This window comes from Canis lupus, chromosome 3 (genome assembly GCF_003254725.2).
Source record: "Canis lupus dingo isolate Sandy chromosome 3, ASM325472v2, whole genome shotgun sequence".
Lineage (NCBI taxonomy): Eukaryota > Metazoa > Chordata > Mammalia > Carnivora > Canidae > Canis > Canis lupus.
Genome location: NC_064245.1, coordinates 20,453,662 through 20,478,478, shown reverse-complemented (window position 1 = coordinate 20,478,478; position 24,817 = coordinate 20,453,662). Strand labels below are relative to the sequence as shown.

The following is a 24,817-nucleotide window of genomic DNA, read 5'->3' as shown; positions in this document are numbered from 1 at the left end:
TAAAAGATTTGGTACTAAAGTCTCTTTTAATCAAGACTTTATAAATCTTTGCTAGGCCTCATATTTTTCTTTGTCTTATACACATTTTTGCTAAAAGCCAAGTGTAGCATAAAAACAGGAGCTTTGGCCTCAGTTGGGATGTAATGGATTTAGATGTTTTGGACTCTGCAGCATCTCATGTATCACCCAAATATTTATCCAAAAAAAAAATGTATCACTCTTAAAGAAGAGCCTGAGAGAATAAAGCTAGACTGTATGGGTAAAATATATTTAAAGTAGTAGAGCTTTTTTTCATTTAGGCAACAGGGTTCTAGTAAGGCTCTGTGACTTGCCTGACCTAAAATCAGCATTAAGAAGTGAGGTGTCAGGCAGCCTGTACTAACACATTTATTTGAATTGATAAGTGCAGACTTATCTGAGAGAAAGTAAATCTAATTCATCTAATTGGTTTGATAATGAAAACTAGTCTGCTTATTTGGTTATATGACAGATGTGTTCCTTAATTCAAATGAGTTAAATGTGTAGTTCCAAAGTTTTGATGAAAAAATATTTAAAGCATCTGATATAATAAATGCAATTTATCAAAGATTATTGTATTAGCAAAGGCATACTGAAAGTTACAATGTTTCAATGTTCCCAGCAGTATCTGAATATATCAGATTTTTTAAAAAGTGCCTCTAAATTAAAGAGAAACAAGTACAGTTAGTTACTTGATGAGTCTCCCTGAAATGCTCTTGTTATGCTCACTAGAAATTCAGAAACTAGGTAAATAAAGACAACTGTATAAATTCTTTCACAATTCTCTGCTCTCAATAAAATTGAAAAAGAAACTATCATGATTACAGATTATTAAAAATAATTTTGGTAATATATTCCTGTGGTCTTTGGTATTCAATTCAGAATAAATTCAAAAACTTGTCAGAGATTGTTATTAAAAATAAACAAATTCCTTCTATTCCTGTAAGGCCTTCCAATCATTCCATGCTTAAATCCATAGTGGGAATAGAATTGTAATTGACCCATCTTTCATTTCAATTGTTGACTCCCAAGAATAGGCTATCCACCTAATTTTAAAATGCACTAATAAAATTTATTTCTAATGTTTAAAAATTTTATATCAAAATTTATAATATTTTGATACATTGCTAATTCAACCCTAAAGAAAACATTTTTTAAGGCTTAGAACATTATGGTTACAAGATAATTAAAATTTTTAATTCAACTAAGTTAAAATTCTACAAGAAAAATGGAATAGAAATATAGGCTCAAGGAATAAAAGAAATTATATAAAATTATAAATAATATATACAATATTATATTATATATGATTATATATATAATAAATTATATAAAAATAAAATTAAAGTGGAGCTTATTTATGAATTTTTTTATTTATTTACTTTTAATCTAAATATAGCATCTAGGGACACCTGGGTGGCTCAGCAGTTGAGCACCTGCCTTCCGCTCAGGGTGTGATCCTGGTCCAGGGATCGAGTCCCACATTGGGCTCCCTGCGAGGAGCAGGCTTCTCCCTCTGTCTATGTCTCTGCCTCTCTCTGTGTGTGTCTCTCATAAATAAATACATACAATCTTTTAAAAAAAATTTTTAGGCCCCCATTTATATAAACAATTTGAATCATTCCAAATCAGCTATGTAAGCACTACCCTAGTGGTCTCAAATCACCAATCCTCCAAAAGAAATTCTACTCTGGCCAGTTGGAGTGCTCCATTTGCCAGGCCTCAGTTTGGGAACCAGCCTGGCCTGGGGTTCCAGGATGATCCTATAGGTATAAGTCTCATAGCTACTCTAGCATCTGGTTGATAGCATCTATTCAGCCAACTTCAGAAAAACAAAAAAATAAGTGTAGCTCTATAAATTTTCACCAAATGAACATGTAAATCAGCATCCAGCAGATCAAGAGTAAGAACATTACCAGTAACTCAGAAACACATGATATTTCTATTTCATAGGCAGCATATTGCCCCAATCACTACCTTCCCAAAGTTAACTACTTTGCTTCCAATATGCTGTCCTTGCTACAATATTCTAGCTAAGATGTACTTGTTTTTGAACTTTATAAATGGAGTCATACACTACATGTTATTTTTCTGCTGTCTTTTACTCAGCACCATGTTTGTGAGGTTCATCTACATTCATATATGGCATAAATGCATGATAATGGCTACTAATATTTATTTCAAGCTATCAATTTTGCAATATATGAGAAACTACATGTTTGAATCTATTTAAACATGTGAAGAAAAATCTGGATCTCAACTCAAAATTATGCAAGGTTAATCCATGGGGCTCAATTTTATCATATGTAAAATGAGGTTAAAATACTCATTCCTTACAGAGTTGCTGTGAGACTGTACATGGAAAGCACAATTTCTGACACATATAAAGATTGCAGTCATTGTTGTGATTTTGATGTTGTTGTTTTTGCCTTCCAATGGGTCATCCCCAATTTAATAAGTATTCTCCAAATCCCTTCTTATTGCCACTAAGTGACAGAACTAAAACACATAGATGAACATGTCCCCACCATGCTTATATTAACTTTATTCTAGCTTTTTATCTCTTAAGGTATATGGTTCAAGCATCCATGCATGACTTGCAATGGTGAACTGGACCAGACTCCTACTTAATTCCTTTGTAATTGAGGGTTACCAATACCTCTTTCACTGGATCACTCAGAAAAAAAGTAACTGGGAATAAATAAAAGACAGAAGAGAGGAAATTTTAAAAAGCTTAGTTTATGTATGTAAAGAATTTGATACAAAGCAGGTGCATAACAAATGGTAGTTACTTAGGAAGAAGAAAAAAGGGAGGAGGAAAGGAGAGAAGAAACATTATTTTATAATTTGATTTTTTTCGGTGACAGAAGGGTGCCTATGAGGTGATACACCAAGTCAGTTCCTCTTTAGTCTACTTCCTAGTCAAGGTGGGTCAAAGTAGTTCAAGTAAAATAAGTAGGATATGTGATTTTATCTCATTTCATAGATGAGAAAACTGCAGTCCTGAGAGGTTAAGTGATTTACCCAAGGATTTATAGTGAATTAGTGGCAGAGCCAGGATTCTCATGTGAATCTGTCTGATTCCAGAGCTATGGTTTTTTTTTTTTTTTTTTTTTTTTTTGCTCTATTCCATTGCCTTTCTGAAATAGTCTAATTTTAATGTGTTATCTCAAATACACTCCACTTCAAGGAAGAGGTAATTTTCAATTTTAGCCTTTCTGACCCTCAGAGTCTAGTCTATAAAACTGAGCTAATAATAATTGCCTTCTAAACAAGTTAATATAAGTGCCTAGAATGGCACTCAGTAAGTGTACCTTTGTTGTTGTTTCAATTTTAAACTATCTACTCAATGAATTTCTGGTTTAAGTAGAAAATCAGTGTATGTGGCTTTGGCCAATATAGGTGAGCTATCTCAGGGGAGCATTATCCCTTCCACTTAAAGTAAACATCAACATTCAGATATACCCTTGACTCTTTTCCTAATCATTACCATAGGCTTTTAATATCCTTGCAAACTCAAGCCCCCAAAATAGGTGCTAAATAAATACTAACTCAAAAGTTAGTTAAAACCCCTGCTCTTAAAAAGCTTGCAACAAAACTGTGTAATTAGGACATATTGGAAGGAAGGAAGGAAGGAAGGAAGGAAGGAAGGAAGGAAGGAAGGAGGGAGGGAGGGAGGGAGGGAGGGAGGGAGGGAGGGAGGGAGGGAGGGAGGGAAGAAAAAGTAACCATGCTTTTCCTGGTACAACTCTGTACTCAACAAATAAACTTGAAATAATGTTCTATTTTTGAAAACTCAAATTCTCCCCAGAGTTCTTAAAAATACTCTGACAATCAGTTGAAAATATGAATATTTTTATTACTGTTATTTTCTACTATTACTTATTACATTTATTATAGTCTTTAATTTTTCTCATAAATATGTGTTTGACCAGGCATGCTGTAAATATAAGTGTTGTCATTTATATTCATGGCAAGGTGAAAATGAATGAAAATGAATTTCAAAGTATAATTTACATCATCCTTGATACATATGGAAAGAAAAGGATTTGCCTGGATAGAATTAGTACTATTCAATAGAAACTGAGTATTTATCATGGCCACAATGGATTTGACAGAGGGCACAAAGACTTGAACACAGTCCCTGCTCTGTGGGAGGACCCAGCCCAAAGGGGAAGAGAAAAACAAACAACATACATGCACAAATATACACATAGAACATGTAAACAAAGCCTACCTAATACAAATTTATGAGGCAGCTGAACAACATCCATGTTGTGAGCTGAAATATTCAGATTCTCAGGATACATAGTCCATATAACTGAAGCAAGGAGGGAGGATTCCAAATTAGCTGATAATGTATAAAACACTGTGTCTTCATGAGACAGTTTGGGGCCAACATTATATAGCCTTACTTCTCAGGATGTAACCCACAGACCATCAGCATCATCTAGGAGCTTCATAGACCCATAGAGTCTCAGGGCCCATACCTGACCTTCTGAATAAGAATCTGAATGTTAGCAAGATTCCAGGTGACTTATAAATTAAAGGTGGAAAAGCCTTGGTATAGGGTGGTTCTCCAGGCTGCCTTTATATTAGAAATACCAGCAGAATTTTCTTTAAAATGTTCATACCTGGGCCCCATTCCAGGTCTAAGAAGTTGGAATCTCTTGCCCACCTTCATCATATCGCAGCTCAAACATCACTTTCTCTGGTACACCTTTTCTTGACCCACCTCAGACCAAAATAAATTCCTGAATTGTGTATTCTCAATTACACAATTAGCTCTTATCACACTTGCAACTAAACATTTGTTTATGTTTTCATGCGATAACCACCTCTCAAATTGGCAAACGGTCTGTGAGAGCAGTGTCTATTCTTGGTTTTGCTCAACATCACACCCCCAATGCCCAACAGAAATTTTGTCACATGTCATACATTCAATAGATTTATTCATTCATTTATTCCACAAATATTTACCTACAATGTTTTAAGTTCTTGAGATGTATTGGTGAATGAAAGAAGAATCCCTGAAGGAAGTGACAGATAACAAATGTGTTATTTTTTTCTAGCAAGGAAAGAAAAGTAATAATAAGAATAAAAAATAAAGGCAAAATATGGTATGCTAAAGAGACAGAAGTGTTACATACAAAATAAGAATGAAGGCAAGGTAAAGGGAAGTTGGAGAACTAATGGGGGAGGGCCAAGTTATCATTTTAAATAGGATTGTGAGAGAAGCATCATGAAAAGTAACATCAAAAAGAGATTTGGAAGGAGTAAGTTAGACCCCATCTCAAGAAAGAGCATGCCAGACTAGTAGAACAACACTGGTGGAAAGGAGCACGTTGTTATGTTCCAGGTACTGCAAGAGGGCCAAGGTGGGTACCGTGGAGTTGTGAGGGACAAGTAAGCTGGCAGGGAGGAATAGAAGATAATAACACAAAGGTCATTGAGAATCAGACCATGTAGGTTCTTGTAGGTGAATGTAAGGGCTTCACAGCTTTTACACTGTATGAAACATGGAACCACTATAGGATTTTGAGCAGCAGAGTAATATACTTTGACTTAATTTTTAAGAGAAACTTCTGGATACTGTGTCAAGAACATTCTCCTTTAAAGAGGATTAAGAATAAAAGCAGAGAGAAAAATCACGAAAATGTTACATCAAGTCATGTGAGAAATGATGGTAATAAGGTGGCTTTGACCTGGGGTTAGCTGTAGCTCTCAAGAGAATTGGTTCAGATTGGAGATTACATACTTACATACATACATACATGCATACATAATGAATCCATGTATTACCACAATGTGAACACATCCATGTAAACATCTATCAGGTGTAAGAAGAAAAAGTCACTTACATCTCCTCTTCTCCAAGGATAACCACTATCTTGACTTTGAACACCATTAGTTAACCTATTTTCAGTCTTTATATATGTGGAATCAGCAATATATATTCTTTTGTGTCTGTCCTTCTTCTTTTGAAGTCAACTCATATTGTTGCATGTAACTAAAGTTCATTGATGTTTGTAGCAATGTAGCACTTAAATGCATAAATAATCCTAATCTATCCATCTTACTGTCATCAAGCATTTCTAGTTTGTGCTTTACAAATAATAATACCACAAACATTCTTATATATGTATTTCTGTGTCAATATCCATTGATCCTATTCATAAAAAATTAGAATCCTTAGGTCATAAGTTGAGTACGCACAACTTTAGTACATAGACAATAATATCTTGGACATCAACCTTAGCAATATTTTTATAGATATTTCCATAGGCCAGGGAAACAAAGGCAAAAAATAACTACTTGGGCTACCCTGAAATAAAAAGCTCTTGTACAGCAAAGGAAATCATGAACAAAGTAAAGAGGCAACCTACTGAATGGAAGAAGATATTTGCAAATGATATATCCAATAAAGGATATTATTATTCAAATATTGTCCAAAATATATAAAGAACTTATACAATTGAACACCAAAAAAATAAATAACACAATTTAAAAATGGACAGAGGATCCAAAAAGACATTTTTTTTCCAACAAAGACATACAGATGGCTAACAGACACATGAAAAGATGTTCAACATCACTAATCATCAGACAAATGCAAACCCAAACCAAAATGAGATATCACCTCATGCTGTCAGAATTGCTAGCATCAAAAAGACAAGAAGTAACAACTATTGGTAAGGTTGTTTTAAAAAGGGAACACTTGTGCACTGTTGGTGGGAATGCAAATTGGTGCAACCACTGTGGAAAACAGTATAGAGATTCCTCAAAAAAGTCAAAAATAGAAATTTACCATATAATCTAGTAATTCCACTAGTTGGGTATTTACCCAAAGAAAATGTGAAAACACTAATTTGAGAAAATTAGGTACCCCCATATCCTCTGCAGCATTATTTACAATAGCGAAGATACAGAAGCAACCTAAATGTTCACAGACTGATAAATAGTTGTATTTTTTAAAGATTTTTATTTATTTATTCATAAGAGACAAAGACAGAGGCAGAGACATAGGCAGAGATAGAAGCAGGTCCATGCAGGGAGCCCGATGTGGGACTCCATAACAGGACTCCAGGATCACGCCCTAAGCTGAAGGCAGACGCTCAACCACTGAGCCACCCACGCATCCCCAAAGACTGATAAATGGATAAAGAATTGATATATATTACGGGATATTAACCCCCAAAAAAGAATAAGATCATGCCATTTGCAACAACACAGATGAAACTAGAGACTATTATGCTAAGTGAAATAAGTCAGAGAAAGACAAATACCATGTGATTTCATTTATATGTGGAATCTAAAAAACAAACAAAAAATACACAAAAAAATAGAAACAGACTCATAAATGCAGAGAAGAAACTGATGGTTGCCAGAGGAGAGGATGGTAGGAGGAAGAGTGAAATAAGTGAAAAGGATTAAGATAACTGGAATACAAGTTTCCAGTTATAAAATAAGTAACAGGGATGAAAAGTACAGCATTGAGAATACAGTCAATAATATTGTAATAACATTGTATGGTGACAATTATTGCGGTGAGCACAGCATACTGTATGTCAAATCACTGTGTTATATACCTGAAACCAATATAATATTCTCTATCAACTATACTTTGATAATAAAATTTTTAAGAAATAAAAATTAAAAATAAAGTTTTAAAAGCAAGAGTCCATTATTATAAGGATTATCTAGTCCTCTTACTGATTTGTAGAAACTCTTTCTATATTTGGGAATGAGACCTTGGTCAACTGCATGTATTGCAAATATCTTCTCCTACTATGTGGCTTGCCTTTTCACTTTCTCCTCAGTGTCCTCTGATGATTAAAACGTCTTAATTTTAATGTAGTCTAATTTATTTATATTTTCACTTGTGGTTAATGCTTTTTTCCTCATATTGAGAAATCTTTCCTCATGGCAAGATCATGCAGATTTTCTTTTATGTTATTTTCTAGAAATGTTTATTAGTTTACTATTTATATTTAGCTCTAGTCTTCAACCAGAATTTCAATTAGCAACAATTGTGCCTCAGATATACCTCATTGGCTACAATTCTACCAATGCTCAGAGCTCAACCAGACTTAATAATGGAGAAAGACAGAGGTTGAATTTTATTTTTTCCCATATGAATATTTAATTGACCCAGCACCATCAACTGAAAAGACTGTCTTTGCATTACCCTGCTATTCTTTAACTTTAATCATAAATCAAGTCTTCATGTTTGTGTACATTCAGTTCTGATTATTCTTTTCTATTCTATGGGTCTATTAGCAATTACTGTGACTTGTAGGCCAGATATTCAATAGTATGAGTTGTCTATATTTTTCTGCCACTTTAAAAGTATTTTGGATATTCTTAGCTTTTTGAATTTCCATATAAATTTTAGAATCACCCTGTTAATTTTAAAAATTAAAAAAAAAAGAGGGGGGACGCCTGGGTGGCTCAGCGGTTGAGTGTCTGCCTTTGGCCCAGGACTCGATCCTGGAGACCCGGAATTGAGTCCCGCATCGGGCTCTCTTCATGGAGCTTGCTTCTCTCTCTGCCTATGTCTCTGCCTCTCTCTGTGTGTCTCTTATGAATAAATAAAATCTTTAAAAAAAAATTTTTTTTTAAATCTAAGTGATTTAGATTTTGGTTGTGATTTAAATCTATAAATCTTTACGTAATCTGTTGACATCTATACGTTACATCCTGTAATCAATAAACATGGTACACACATCCTGTGATTTATCTTTAATTTCCATTAATAATGTTTTATAAGTTTGTGTGTAGATGCCTCACATATCCTTCATTAGATTTATATCCACGGATTTTGTGTTTTTAATGCTACTAAAAATAGTTATTTTTAACACTAATTTACATTTTCTAATTTTATTCTGTTATGTAGAAATATATAAAAATTTGTATGTTGACCTTATACCCAGAAAACTTGCTAAACTTATTAATTATATAACTTAAGTGCACACTGCTTTGGATTTCAATGCATATAATTATATTATCTAAGAAAACATTTTTTATTTCTTTGTTTTGAATCCTTATACCTTTTAATTTCTCTTGCCCACAAAACAATATACAATAGAAGTAAGGCCTTCCTTTCTCATTCCTAGCTCAGAGGAAAGTTTGCAACAGTCCTTTCAGTATGGTGCTTGCTATAGGCTTTTTGTAGATGTCCATGACCAAATTAAGGATTTTTCCTCTATTTCTAGTTTGTTAAAAGTTTTTATCATGAATGAATTTTGAATTTTATCAAATTATTTTTCTGCATCTACTTTTTTATTACTGTTAATGTGAAAAATGACACTAATTGATTTGCCAATGTTAAACCAATCTTGCATTTATGGGTTAAAATATATTTGATTATGATATAATATCCTTTTCATATATTGACAGTTTCAGATTGCTCATACAGGTCTAGAATTTTGGTATCTACATTCATGAATGAGATTGGCCTGATATTTGTCTAATACTAACCTTCTCGGATTTTGGTATGAAGTTTATGCTGGCCTCATAAAAACATTGGAATATGGTCATTCTTTTGAATGGAAGATTTTGTGTATGATTGGCACCATGTTTTTTATATTTGGTGGAATTTGCCAATAAGACCATTTGAATTTGAACTTTCCTTTTTGGTGAGGTTTAACATGCTGATTAAATCTAAAAGTTATAGCATGGGAAGAAAGCAGCAGGCCTGTAGATGATTCTGTCCTCCTACTGGGAGATGCCTCCATAGAAAGATAACCTGGTCTAGTAAACTCCTCAAGACCAAACTCAATCCTAGTGTATATGCTTCAGGTGCTCAATATATTCCTCCCGATAGGCTGACCTATGGCAAGAAGTTTGTCATTTTTATAACTGTTTTTCCTTGGTTGTATTAAATTCTGCTATTTTGATTGTTCCTACTCTCCTTGTCTTCATTGTAAACATCTCCACCACATCGGATATTTTTTTGTCTTATTATTTCCTTTTAGCACCATGCTCGGACCAACTGAGCTAACTGGACATTCTAATGTTCCCCTTTAATCACCCCTAAGTATCCAACATGACAGGCTGACTGACTGGGAATCAGAGGAAAATATTAATATCCAAAATGGTATTCCCAAAATACCTAAATATTCATTAGAAAGGGAATGAATTATAGATGCAAAAGTTGAGGACGTTAGGCTAAGTGAAATAAGTCAGACAAAGACAAATAGTAAATTATCTCACCTATATGCAGAATCTGAAAGAAAAAAAAAAAAAAAAAAAAAAACCTCCTAGAAACAGAGAACAGATTTGTGGTTACCTGAGACAGTAGTAGGCAGATGTGGTTTGGGGAGTAAAAATGGGTGAAGGGTACAAGCTTTTAGTTATACAATAAATAAGTTCTGGGGGTATAATATACAGCATGGTGACTATAGTTAACAATAATGTATTGTGTATTTTAAAGTTGCTAAGAGAGTAAAGTTCTTACCACACAAAAAATATGTAACTATGTGAGGTATAGATGTGTTAACATTGTAGTAACCTTTTCGCAATATATACGTATATCAAATCATTATACTGTACACCTTAAACTCAAATAATGTTATATATCAAGTATATATCAATAAAGGTGGGGGGGGAGAAGCAAAGGTTATTTGAAGCTGTCTTGTAGGTGAGAACAATCCAAGTCTTATCCAACATCACACTGGCATTCATTCCCCCATATTTGGCTTCCCAAAGGAAGAACCAAGAGATAAATAAAATGTTTGAGTTGACAGTTTGATATGGGAAACATAATCTTTTGATGGTTTATCTCAGTCAGAATTCAGTGGTTATTGCCCATCATAGTCTAATAACACAAAAGGTAAGCAATCATGTCACTGGTGTCATGCCCTTAGAAATGTGATTCAAGACAGTCATAGTGATCTTCAACATGTTTTCCTCTGCCTTTGATCATTTTTAAACTGGGTAATTTACATTTGAAGTGTCATTGAGAATGATTTTTTCCCCTCTCCTCACACAATAAAGGAGGAGGGAATCCTTTCAAACTTTGTGCTATGAAATTCTTTTAGAACTACCTCAGGGTTTCTCAAGTAAGTGTTAATCACTATTGCTGTTAAATTATTTTTCTAATGAAGACATAAAAGTTATCCTTGTATTTCTTAAAAACAAACAAAAAACATCTTATTGACCCTCTTGGGTTATGACACAGAAAAAATTATCAATAAAATCATAGTCTTTGTACAAACATACAACATCTCCTAAACTGAACAATTCTGACCCCCCATGGACACAGCTCTACCCTTGAGTTGAATCTCTTTAAGCCAACCGTATTCTTCCAATCTGTTAGTGTTTTATATGGTCCACAAATAGAATTTTCTTTATCTTGTGGTAGAATTGTATGTAACTAGGCAATTTGGTCAGTTGGATTTAGTTCAGCTGAACTTAATACTCTAGATTAAATTATAGAGATATAATGGTTCTAGTATTAGAACTAGCTTAAACTGCTCAAACAATATATACTGACATAGTATGTGTACTGTACAATTTTTTATACTGTACAATTCTATCTCTGTCAAATACCCAAAGCCACTGTTTCTATTTACTAAAATGTCTTAGGACATGGGGAAATATTGTACTTTCTAAAAGACATATACCTAGCACTGAGAAACTATGTATGTTTATATCATTAGCACATCTTTCTATCAATAGCAAATTGTAGACTGGATAAGTATTTGAGGATGGAAAGATGGAAGAGACTATAAAAGGAGTTTACTAGATAAAGTATTATCATGCTTAAATGGGGTTTACTTGGATAAGCTGAACACATTAGGAATTATTAAGACCGCATGGTTGCCATTGCCCTAAAATGTTACAAGGTGGCACTATTTATAATCATAGTCAATCCCCCATTTACTAACTCAGAATGCATTTCTCACATAAAATTAAGCTACATTTAAGCAGAATCTCTATAGGTGAAGGTTGAAAAGACATGCATTCATGGTGAAAAATATGGGAACAGCCACGCAATACTAAAAACTTTAAATACACAAAGACTTTAAGGAAAAGAAAAAAATACAAACACATAAAGACAACAAAAAGTAATGAGACTACTATAACTTTTTGTGTACCTGTTTTAAGAATTCCTTGTTTCATGAAAAACACAATTAGTTCGATAAGGAAATAGGTAGAAAATTTTCAGTAGGTTCTGAAGAACATTTTTAAATGATTTAGATGAGATACTGTTCTTGAGAGGTACTTCTCTTTTAAAATATTTTTAAGGAAATCTGGAAAAAAATGTATATCCCTTAAGGTGGAAAAAATGTTGTTTTAGGATGTTAAGAGAAACAGAAAAACATTTGTAAGATCACTAAGAGATGAAGAGAGAATTAGAAAAAGCAGCTAGTTCAGATGATCCCCTATGTTAACCATCGGGTGGTAGTGTCTTTCAGGGGATTCTTAACTATCAATCTGACTTAAGCAGATCCCATGGGAGAGCCATGTGTACCCTACTGATGGTGGACCAAATCTAAACATTGAATTTAATTGCTTCATATTGCCTACATATTTTTAGAAGGAAAAAATGATGAAAAATGAGTAAAGAATTGCCAAAACGTAGTCCCTAATAAGAGGGATTCATTAAGTAAATCATATATGTCCTTTAAGTATAATGATAAAACAATAAATTTTATCAAGCTAGAAAAACTTGGGGGAAAGCAAAGAGATAGGAAAAGTGGTATATATCAAACTGTTCTTAGCACATCAGGACTTAGAAAACATTGTAAAGTCTATGTCTAAAATTGATGGTTTGTAGAAGTTATGAAGGAGTGTATGAAGTATATCAAATTCATTAAATCATGCCAAGGTGTTTTCTAAAATGACTGTGCAGTTTATTATATCTTCATCAAATTTTGGTGAATTTACCTTAAGTTTTACCAATATAATAGATATAGAATGTATCTCACTGTGGTTTAAGTTGGCATATCTCTGATTACTAATAAAGTTGAATATCTTTTCATAAGTTTATTGGTTATTCATTTTTCCTCTCCTATGAAATGTCTATTAACATCTTTTACCTTCTCCAGAAGATTGTTTACCTTTTTTATTGGTTTTCTGGGTTTTTTTTAAATATTTTAGATGCTATCCTTTATTGATTATACATGTTGCAAATATTTTCTGTCAGTTTGTGACTTGACATTTTACCTGTTTGGGGGAATCTTTTGATAAATTAATGTCATATTTATCATTTTTTTCTTCATGTTTTGTGATTTTGATGTATTAATCCATTCCTATGCAGAAATTACATATTTACTTCTAAAAGTATTGAAGACTTGCCTTTCCCACTGAAATCTTTTAGCTGACTGGAATTGATTTCTGTGTATAGTGAAGATTCTAGGAGGAAGGGTAGGAAGCACCTGCCCCTCTCTTGGTGACCATTTAGAAATCTTAATACATGTTCCATGAATGTGGCAGGCACAATGGACTGGTGTCACAGTCATGACTAAGCAATCTAGGGGAAAAGGGTTGCTCTCATGGCCTCTGGCAGCGTAGTAACTTTGTGCAGTATCTCTGATATGATCTTGCCACCTATCAAGGCCTCAAGTTTTGTTGCCTTTATCACATGTGTACAGTGTGAACAAATTCAGGTAGGCTAACTGGGCAATGCAAATACTCTTCCCTTCCCTTCCCTCTCCTCTCAGATAATGCCCAATAGTGTAATTGTTTATATATCTAGATTTACGCTTTCTCATTTTGGTTTCTGAAGATGCTCCTTTCAGCCCACAAATTAGCCATGTATTTAAAAATATGAGATTTTTAAATATTTTATCCAGTATTTTAAGTGTCCTTCCCTAAAAAGTGTTCTCTGAACATCTACTCAGCCATATTGCCTGCTACAGAAGTCTGTAATATAACTTCAAGATGCTTTTAAATGGAGTCTAGGCTGAATGAACATTAACCAAAGTTTTTGCTGAAAGTGTCAGTATTGTCTCCATTTTACAAAAGGGACAAGTGGTGCTCAGAGACATTACATTTCTTTGCCAAGGTGACCCAGAAAACAAAATGTTCCTAATTTTGTTTCTGAGAATATTTTTTAAAAATTTATCTTACATCTTAAGGTTGGCAATAACATAGTTCCCTTAAAATCTTGCAATGTCTTTTCCCCAGTCTTTCTGACAAAGTTCATTTTAGTGAAAGACCATTCCCTGAGTTATTATCTGGAACCATATATGAAGAGAAAAAGAAGAGTAATTGAAATGTTTTTATTATAACTAACAAACTGCTAATCACAATTGGATAGCAGGCACTAAAAATTTAGTCAGAATAATCAGTTTAAAATATTTTCATGTTGATATGCTTAACAGGAAATGTGACTCTTGCCTTTGAAAATTAGATTTTAGGCACACCTGGGTGCTCAACGGTTTAGCTCCTGCCTTCGACCCAGATCATGATCCTGCAGTCCCGGATCAAGTCTCACATTGGGCTCCTGCATGGAGCCTGCTTCTCCTTCCGCCTAGGTCTCTGCCACTCTCTCTGTGTCTCTCCTGAATAAATAAATAAGATCTTTAAATAAAACAGATTTTAGAATATAATACATTATGTACCTACCTTGTTTTATCATTATTATTTGGAGGAATGATTTCCCTTTCTTTCATAATCAAGTGACAAAAAGAATATTTTCTCAGGCTGGGTTTTCTAGAAACAGATTTGAGATAGATATTTGCCTTTGGGAAATTTATTGGAAAATGCTCTCAGCACAATACACAGAAAGAAAAAGGGAAAGCAGAACTGGACAGAGGGAAGGGTCGAACCATGAGACAGTTGTAACAGAGACCTTAGCATTTCCTGTGATGAACTCTAGTAGCAATGGTCCTTCCAAATTGTCCCAAACTGAGGCAAGGGGACCAAGCTTTTATACCCCATGTGGCCCAATGAAGGGATGAGTGGTGCCATGGAACTGGAGACAGGCCATAACCATCTGCAAAGTGGCTTCCTTTGGCCAAGGGCAATTCCGAGGCAACTTTAGAAGGAATGTGTGAGCTATAGCAACCAACACTCTCAGTAGCTCTGGAACAAAGCATGTCTTATCTTGATTGAGGGGTGGATAGAATCTTCCTGGAGAGGAATATTGGCAGCAAACCACACCATTTTTAAATAGGAAGCATGATAGGCTCTAAGAAACTAGTGTTTTCTAATGCTGACTTTTTGCTAACTCACTTTTATTAAGGTACTTCAAAACCAAATTAATTTCTCCAATTACCACAAGTCTTAAGAAAATTCAATTTAAAAATCAGAGGGAAAAAAGATTAGAAATTTAGAAATTAGAAAGTTTACAGGCTTTGGTTTTTTGAATGAAGCTACTTTTTTTCATAAATGAGAACACTCATTTTTAAGAATACTACTAAAACAAAATGACATCTGGCTGGCTCAGTCAGTAGAACATGTGACTTTGATCTCCAGCTTATGAGTTCAAGCCACATGTTCGGGGTAGAGGTTACTTAAAATAAACAAAAAATAATAAAAATAACATGTTTATAGCAGCATCATCTACAATAGCCAAATTATGGAAAGAGCCCAAATGTCCATTGACTAATGAATGGATAAGAAGATATGAGGTGTAGATAAATAGATAGATAGATAGATAGATAGATAGATAGATAGATAGATAGATAGATAGATGATAAATATATATACAAAGAAAAAATATACATATATGCAAAGACATATTATTCAACCATAAAAAAAGAATGAAATCTTGCCATTTGCAACAACATGGACAGAGCTAGAGAGTAAAATGCTAAGTGAAATAAGTCAGTCAGAGAAAGATAAATACCATATAATTTCACTCATATGTGAAATTTAAGAAACAAAACAAACAAGCAAAGGAGAAAAAGAGACAAGCCAAGAAACAGACTTAACTATAGAGAACAGATGGTTACCAGTGGGGAGGTGGGTGAAATAGGTGAGGGGATTAAGGAGGCCACTTGTTGTGATGAGCACCTGGTATTGAATCACTAAATTGTACACCTAAAACTGAAACTAATATTAAACTTTATTAAACTAATATTATTGGAAATTAAATAAAAACTTAAAAAATAAAATAAAAAATATTTAAATAACACAAAACAGAGACAAACTTAAAGAATGCTAAAACACCACTTCTTATGACATCTACAGCAAATGTTATGGAATGCTGCCAAGATCCACATACAGGACCATGACATTTATTCCCCTATATTACAGATATTGGATATTGACTGCTTAGAGTCAAGTTTCCTCCTGTAAATGGGCTTTGATAGAAAAAAAGCCATCTGCCCAAAGTTTTACTCCACTTTTAATGGTAACTTTCATTTAGTGACTGCTTTCTTTGGAGACCGAAATGTTTGCCCTCCCTGCCTCAAATTGAGACAGTTCTTAGAGACCATCCCAGCTCATATGATCAGCTGAAGCTTTTCTTCCAAATGCATCACAATTTAATATCTCCATCCTGCTTTTTTACTTCTTTATCTATCTCATGCCCAAGAGTATGACCAGTAAACCACCTGAAGACACAACTCTGTCTCAGGATATTTTTCCAGGGAATTTGATCTAAGAGACTATACCAAGAGTAATCCTAGGTAGTAGAATCTAGAATGAAATGTTAGAGCTGGATCACCTACTGGCCAGCTGGTAACATGGAACCTGTCATTGGCGCTAGGTAGATTACTGATAGCCCATCATACTATAACAGTTCCATTGTAATAATTCTCACCAATAGCAAACTGGTGGAAGGGAACACATGGGCATAAGCAGTATCTCAGATATCTGAGCAATCTGGAGGACTTAGCAATACTGATTATAATGAAAGGCTAAAGATAATTACCATTAGTTTAAAGCAAAATGTGAAAGCCGCAGGCCCTCCTTAGAAGCATATAATGGGGCTCCACTCTTTTGCAGTCAAAGGGCAGGAAAAGCTAAGTATCATACCTAGTATTTAATTGTGACACAGCATATTTCCAGAAAATACTGAATTCTCAGCCTCAACAGGTCTGCTATTCCAAGGTCAGGGCTCTGATGTGGAAAAAATAGGAGCATATAATATAGGATGGGAACATTTAGGTTGATGCACTCAAAAATCTGGAAACTTTAAGTTTCACTGAAACCTCTCGACCTCCCTAAGTGTTGAAAAAGCTAGTGTTCCCTCCTTCCTTGAAGATGATGCAGAGCCTCTGCTCTGAAAGATACCAGATGCCCTTCTCAAGATCTACTTCTACTTCCTTCTCTAGCTCCCAAACCAATTGTTAGGATCAAGTCATGACATAACTTGACAAGAAAGTTCTGGGCCTATTGAGGGAAAAAAGGCAAAATAAGAATATACTGAAGAAGTTACAGGCCCTAGAAAAAATATATCAGTGGGAGCTAGGAAAGTAAAACTAGACCCTGATGGTACTAGATCAAGGATATATAAAGCATAAATTTGCATATAGGAAAATTTGTTGATGTGGAAGCATTTGCCCATGATACATAATTTAACATCCTGGCAGGGACCAGGTAACAATGCAAACATACCCCTGGACAATCTTTGGAACCCTAAAAAAGGCTGTGATCCACACATAGAAATGCCAGATGTGAAGGAAAGGATCCACAGGTTTAGGGAAATGGGCATTCTGTAGTAGATGGACTACAAATGACTAGAAGCACATCAGGGGACTATATGCCATGGGTGACCTTAGAAAACATAATAAGTAATGTACTGGTTAGAGGGTACCAAAATCACTCAGAAACTCAGTGGATATAAGAAATAATGAAAGGGATTATAAGGGAAAGGAGGGGAACTGAGTGGGAAAAATTAGAGACGGAGACAAACCATGAGAGACTCCTAACTCTGAGAAACAAAGGGTTGCAGAAGGGAGGTGGGTGAGAGTATGCGGTAACTAGGTGACGGGCACTGAGGAGGGCACTTGATGGGATGAGCACTGGGTGTTATACTATATGTCGCCAAATTGAATTTAAATTAGAAAAAAGAAAGAAAGAAAGAAACTCAGTGGCTGTCCTCTGTAGGCTAGGACTAATGGTAGGAGATGCTATTCCAGAAAGCAGTAGACATGATAGAGTCAACTAGGGATAATAGAAATAGTAATAGAGGCCAAGGAGTAATGATGCTAAACAATCAGAAGCAAGGTGGGGGCTATTATCATTATGAGTGAGTAACTGCTCCCAAGGAGCTATGGAGATGATTCAAAGAACATAGAATTCCTAAGGGAAAGAGATGGGCACCTAATAAGTATATTTCCTAATTTGCACAACAAAAAGAAATCAAGGGTAGATAATCAAGATGTTTAGGGCAGCTGCCCCAGTGAAAAGCTCACTTTGCAAACTGATCCAGTTCTTAGACCTAAGATCCAACGCCTGAAAGAGATGGTGGGTCCCCAGGAGAAAGAACCTTGCAACAGCACAGCAAGTATATACAGCAGTCCTTGCTTAAAAGGGTTTATAGTCATTTACTCAGATAACCATTAACTAGGAAAAGAGGAACATTGACACTTTTTGAGGTCCACTGAATGCAGAATCTAAATTAACATTGATAAGAAGAGCTAATATCTATTTATTCTTCCCAAACTATTCCAAAAAATAGAAGAGGAAGAAAAACTTCCAAATTCATTCTATGAGGCCAGTATTACCCTGATACCAAAACCAGATAAAGACATTATAAAAAAAAAAAAAAAAAAAGCCAGAGGCCACTATCTCCAATAAACATAAATGCAAAAATCCTCAACAAACTATTAGCAAATGGAATCCAACAATACATTAAAAAAATAATTCACCAGGACCAAGTTAGATTTATTTCCAGGATGCAAGGGTAGTTCAATATTTGCACATCACTCAACATGATACAACACATCAGTAACAGAAAGAATAAAAATCTTATGATAATTTCAATAGATGCAGAAAAACCATTTGAAGAGGTACAACATCTATTCATAATAAAAATAAATCTCTCAGCAAAGTAAGCTTAGAGGGAACATACCTCAACATAATAAAGGCCATATATGAAAAACCTACAGCTAACATCATACACAATGGTGAAAACCTGAAACCTTCCCCTAAGGTCAGAAACAAGATAAGGATGTCCAGTCTCACCATTTTTATTCAACATAGTATTGGAAGTCCTAGCCATAGCAATCAACAAGAAAAGGAAAAAAAGGCATCCAAAGTGGATGAAGAAAGAAGTAAAACTCTCACTATTTGCAAATGATATAACATTATATATATAAAACCCTAAAGACTCCACTAAAAAAGTACTAGAAATAATAAATGAATTCAGTAAGCTTAGTCACAGGATACAAAATCAATGTTGAGAAATTAATTGCATTTATATACACTAACAATAAGGCAGAAGAAAGAGAAATTAAGGGGAAAAAATCCCATTTACAAAAAAAGAAAACAATCCCATTTATGACTGTAACAAAAAACAATACAGTAGCTAGGAATAAACTTAACCAAAGAAGACCCCAAATAGCCAAAGCAATCTTAAAAAGAAAAACAAAGCTGGAGTCATCACAATTCCAGATTTCAAGTTATACTACAAACTGTAGTAACCAAAACAGTATGGTACTACCACAAAAATAGATAGATCAAGAGAACAGGATACAAAGCGCAGAAACAAACTCACAATTATATGGTCAATTAATCTTCAACAAAGGGGCAAGAATATGCAATGGGACAGTCTCTTCAACAAATGATGCTGAGAAAACTAGTTCAGTTACATGCAAAATAATGAAACTGGATCATTTTCTTATACCATTTACAAAAACAAGCTCAAGATGGATTAAAGACCTAAATGTGAGAACTGATATCATAAAAACCCTGGAAGAAAGCACAGACAGTAATGTCTCTGACATCAGCCATAGCAACATTTTTCTAGGCATGTCAACCGAGTCAAGGGAAGCAAAAGCAAAAATTAAACTATTAGGATTACATCAAAATGTAATATTTGATTTATTTTGATTACATCAAAATAAAAAGCTTCTGCACAGTGAAGGAAACAATTCACAAAACTAAAAGACATTCCTACTGAATGGAAGAAGATAATTCCAAATGACATATCTGATAAAGGGCTAGTAACCAAAATATATAAAGAACTTAGATAATTCATCACCCTCAAAACAAATAATGCAACTTAAAATGGACGGAAGACATAAACAAACATTTCATCAAAGAATACATCCAGATGGCCAATAGATACATGAAAATATGCTCAGCATCACTCATCATCAGGGAAATGCAAATCAAAACTACAGCAAGATATACCAGTCAGAACGGCTAAAATCAAAAACACAAGAAACAACAAGTGTCAGCAAGGATGTGGAGAAAAAGGAATCCTGGTGCACTGTTGGTGGGAATGCAAACTGGTGCAGCTGCTGTGGAAAACAATATGGAGGATCCTCAAAAAATTAAAAATAGAACTACCCTATGATCCAGGAATCACACTGCTGGGTATTTACCTAAAGAATACAAAAACACTAATTGGAAAGGATATATGCACCCTTATGTTCACTGAAGCATTATTTGCAATAGCCAAATTATGGAAGCAGCCCAAATATCCACTGAATGATGAATGGATATATATTATATAAATACTATATATATGCACACAATGTATACAAATATATATATATATATTTATATATATAATATTATTTATGGATAAAAAGAATGGAATTTTGCCATTTGCAACAACATGCTTGGACCTAGAGAGTATAATGCTAAGTCAGAGAAAGACACATATCATATGATTTTATTCATATGTGGAATTCAAGAAACAAAACGGATGAACACAGGGGAAAAAAGTAAAAAAAAGAGGAAGGCAAACCATAAAAGAGACTCTTAACTATAGAGAACAAATAGGGTTGCTGGAAAGAAGGTGGGCAGGGGGATGGACTAAATGGGTGATGAGTATTAAGAAGGGCACTTGTGATGAGCAGTGGGTGTTGTATGTAAGTGATGAATCACTAAATTCTATACCTGAAACCAATTTTACCATAACTAACTAGAATTTAAATAAAAACTTGAAATAAATAAGAAACAAAACAAATGGACAAAAGAGAAAAAAAAAACAGAGAGAAACAAACCAAAAACACTCTAAACTATAGAGAACAGACTGATGGTTACCAGAGGGGAGGTGGATGGGGGCATGGATGAAATAGATGATGAGGATTAAAGAATACATTTGTCTTGATGAGCACTGAGTAATACATGGAATTGTTCAATCACTATATTATACACCTGAAACGAATATAATGCTGTATGTTAACTATACTGGAATTAAAATAAAATAAATTAATTAATAAACATTGATAACTAGAGGCCCAAAGACTCATCATGGCCCTCTATAAGAGTGGAGATATATGGAAACCAGGTATTAAGTACAGTCCTGGACCAAGTCTGGCACATAGCAGGTCCATAAAGTCCATGGTGGCCATTGCTTTGGTTACCAGATCAGTAACTGAAATGGACATACTTTGTAGTCTATAGAACCTCCACAGCTGGTCCTTGGTATATAGGATAAAAGCTGTCATAGTAGAGAAAGCCTAATGTAAACCCCTCATATATCTCTTTCACAACTAAAAATGTTTCATTTTGGTGGTGGTGGCAGAGGTTAGTGCCACCCTCATAGCACTAAAGAATGTAGAGGTAGTAGCTACCATAATACCCTATCTAAATACATCATAGCCCTAATGAACCGTACAAGCCAAATGGATCCTGTACATGGCATTTGAAAACCACAAACTTAATCAATTACAACTATGTGCCAGATGTGGTATATTTACTACAGCAGATTAATATAGCCTCAGGTACAATCTATCTGGGAAACGTGATCTTTTCCACTTCTATCAGGAAAGAGGACCAGGAGTAGTTTATATTCATATGAGATGATATGGACAATCATACACATTTAGTCTTGCCCCCTTAACTCTGCAGCTTCTGTCATATATAGTCCAAATGAATCACCTGGATCATCTGTACATTCCACAAAACATCACAATGGCCCACTATATTGATGACATTATGTTATTCAGACCAGATGAGTAAGAACTGATAAACATATGGGAGATCTTGGTATGATACATGGGCTCCAGAGAGTCTATGAAAAACCTTATAAGGATTCAGGGACCTCACATAACAGTGAAGTTTTAAGGGGTCAAGTGATCTTCATATGCCAGAACATTCCCTCAAAAGTAAAATACAAATTATATCCTGGAGTTCTCACCACTAAGAAAGAATGACACCTGGTATGCCTCTTCAGGTTCTGGAGGTAGCATATGCCATACTCTGACAACTTCACTAAATGGCATGAGAGGCAGCCAGCTTTGACTGCAGGGGTAGGGACTACAGGAAAGAATTACACGTCATGGCATCAGGCTGTGGGCGAGCAGCTCTGCCTGCTAGCTATATGAACTAGTAGGCATTTTCTCAAGATTTGAAACAATTCTAAAAATGACTGTGATTTTGTAATAATTCAATACTATGTAAGTCAGGCAGACAGCACCGGTTGCTGAGAGCCTACCATCCTTTTTGTTTAAAATTTGGCTACGGGAAAGAAAGACATCATTTTCCACGTTACCACTCATGTGATTATTAGCCCCCATCTATATGAGGACAAGTCTAGATAATGGAAAAAAATAGTCATAAGTGAAGGGATTTCTCATAAGCTTTCAGAAACCAAAATAATCACTTGAAAAATGAAGGCTTTGATTAACTATATAGTTATTTCCTCTAAATAAAACAGTAGTCTTCAACTATTAGACCTCACAAGGACCTTCAAGGCCATCTAGTCCAAAGCTTTAATCTTACAAATGAAGAAACTGAGGCAAAAAAAAAGGAAAGGTTAAGGAATTTGCCTAATATATTTTCAATTTAAATTTTACCAAAGACTAATTTACATCCAATTATATTCCCATAAAACTAAGTCTAATCAATTCCATATTTAACAATTAAAAACCAAAATCAATCAAATCTAAAATGCAATCATGTAAAAGAGATTCATATATTAAATCATAAAAAATAGAACAGGTGATTAAGCAAGGATTCATTTGCTCAGCCATCTCCTTATCTGGAAACATAGTTCACATCACATGGTCTTTTCTTCTAACAAAATCTTTTACACAAACTCATGACACAAAGTTGCTAAAATTTATGTCCCCATTTCCCCTGATTAATTTATAGACTGAACATTATCACTTTTAATCATTTTATGAGACTGATATTTTTATGACCAGAAAAGGGCCTCAAGGTTATCTTTTGTGTTATAGGATTTGGTCTCTAAGCTCTACAAATCCAAACTTGATGGTCTGATGAGCCAGAGGAAAAAAATAACTTACTCCTCCCAAACCTATATAAGGCTAATGGCTGCCATAAAAGTCAGAAATCATTCAAGCAAAGGTTTCTGTTGATCAAATCCTACAGACTCCTTTTAATATAAATTTCTCTTGGCCTCTTTACTTAAACTTGGGTGCTCCCATTCCTTAGCTTAATTAATCACTCTCATAATTCCCTTTCTACCTCTCTGGCCATTTCTTCTCTTTACATCACCTCTACTTAACTCTTAAACACTAGAATGCCTAAGGATTCTATCCTTCCCTTCTTCCCTTCTTTATACTCTATAACAGATATTTTTAACAAAGCAGGTATGAATTTGAATAGTAAAAGTTAAATCTTTATCCACCAACCTCTAACTCAAATTCAGTATTCTCTTCAATCATGAAGATATACATTAAACTGTGGTAATATTACAGTAACTGTCACTCTATAACCATTCCTTAAAAATCAGATTTTTTTAATATCACATTGAAATTGTTTTTAAAGATCTCAAGATTGCCTTTATACTCATCACTTACTTCAAAAATACTATAGGAGAAACTATCACATAAAACATAACACAAGAAAGTACAAGAATAAAGAAGGAATAAAGTTTCATGGAGGCAGAGAGGAGAGTGTGTAACTCTCATTAGGAGAAATGACTGTTTTATAACTCTTATAAAAGTATTGCAACCTTAAACATCATCTTTCAACCACCTATATTTACATTTTCATTATTTCAATTTTATTCCTTATCACATGGATGACATACTATTTTATTTGACCTGTAATTTGTCATTATAGACATATTGTACTAGGTTCATCAAAAAACATAAAGAAAACAAAAAAAAATAAAGAAAACAAAAGCCTTTATAAATCTCATTACATCCCCACATATAACATAGAATGCCATGGGTTTTTTTTTATTTTTTTTTAATTGGAGTTCAATTTGTGCCATGGTTTTTTACTTCCTATTTTACTAATATAAAAAATTAACTTTCAAATAATGAAATTTATTATAGTAAAATTCCAGATTGATTGATAATAGATAGATAGAAATATAGATAGAAATATAGATAGATAGATAGATAATCACAGTTAATCACAGTTCTTGGATAAAATAGTAGTTGGAAACTTTGCATTCTTCTATTGCTAAGAAGTGAATAGCATTTTATTTTTCAAAATTTCCTGTGTGCATTGCTACTGCTAACCATTAACTTATCTAATTATGTCAAAATGGTATCTCTGAAGACAATGGTTCAATTCACCATGAATTCACAAATAGCTTTCACTCAATAGAACTCCACATTAGACCTTCCCTCTCATTTTCTCATGACAGAATTTCTAGTTCATGAATACAAGTCTAGGCTACAATCAAAAGTAAGTTCAAGGACAACGGTGAGTTTTCTGGGTTAATACACCCGATTTGTGAAGCCATTTTTGCCTCAGTTCTCACCCTAAGTCTTCTGAAAGACAGGCATGTCTGAGCAAC

The 24,817-nt window shown here is 34.2% G+C and overlaps 1 long non-coding RNA gene and 1 pseudogene across 2 annotated transcripts in view; both read right to left on the bottom strand.

Moving 5' to 3' along the window:
• Positions 1-24,817, bottom strand: part of LOC118354291 (uncharacterized) — a 295,091-nt gene that overhangs the window by 172,738 nt on the left and 97,536 nt on the right. The window lies entirely within an intron of this gene.
• On the bottom strand, positions 7,976-8,099 carry LOC112654237 (U4 spliceosomal RNA; annotated as a pseudogene).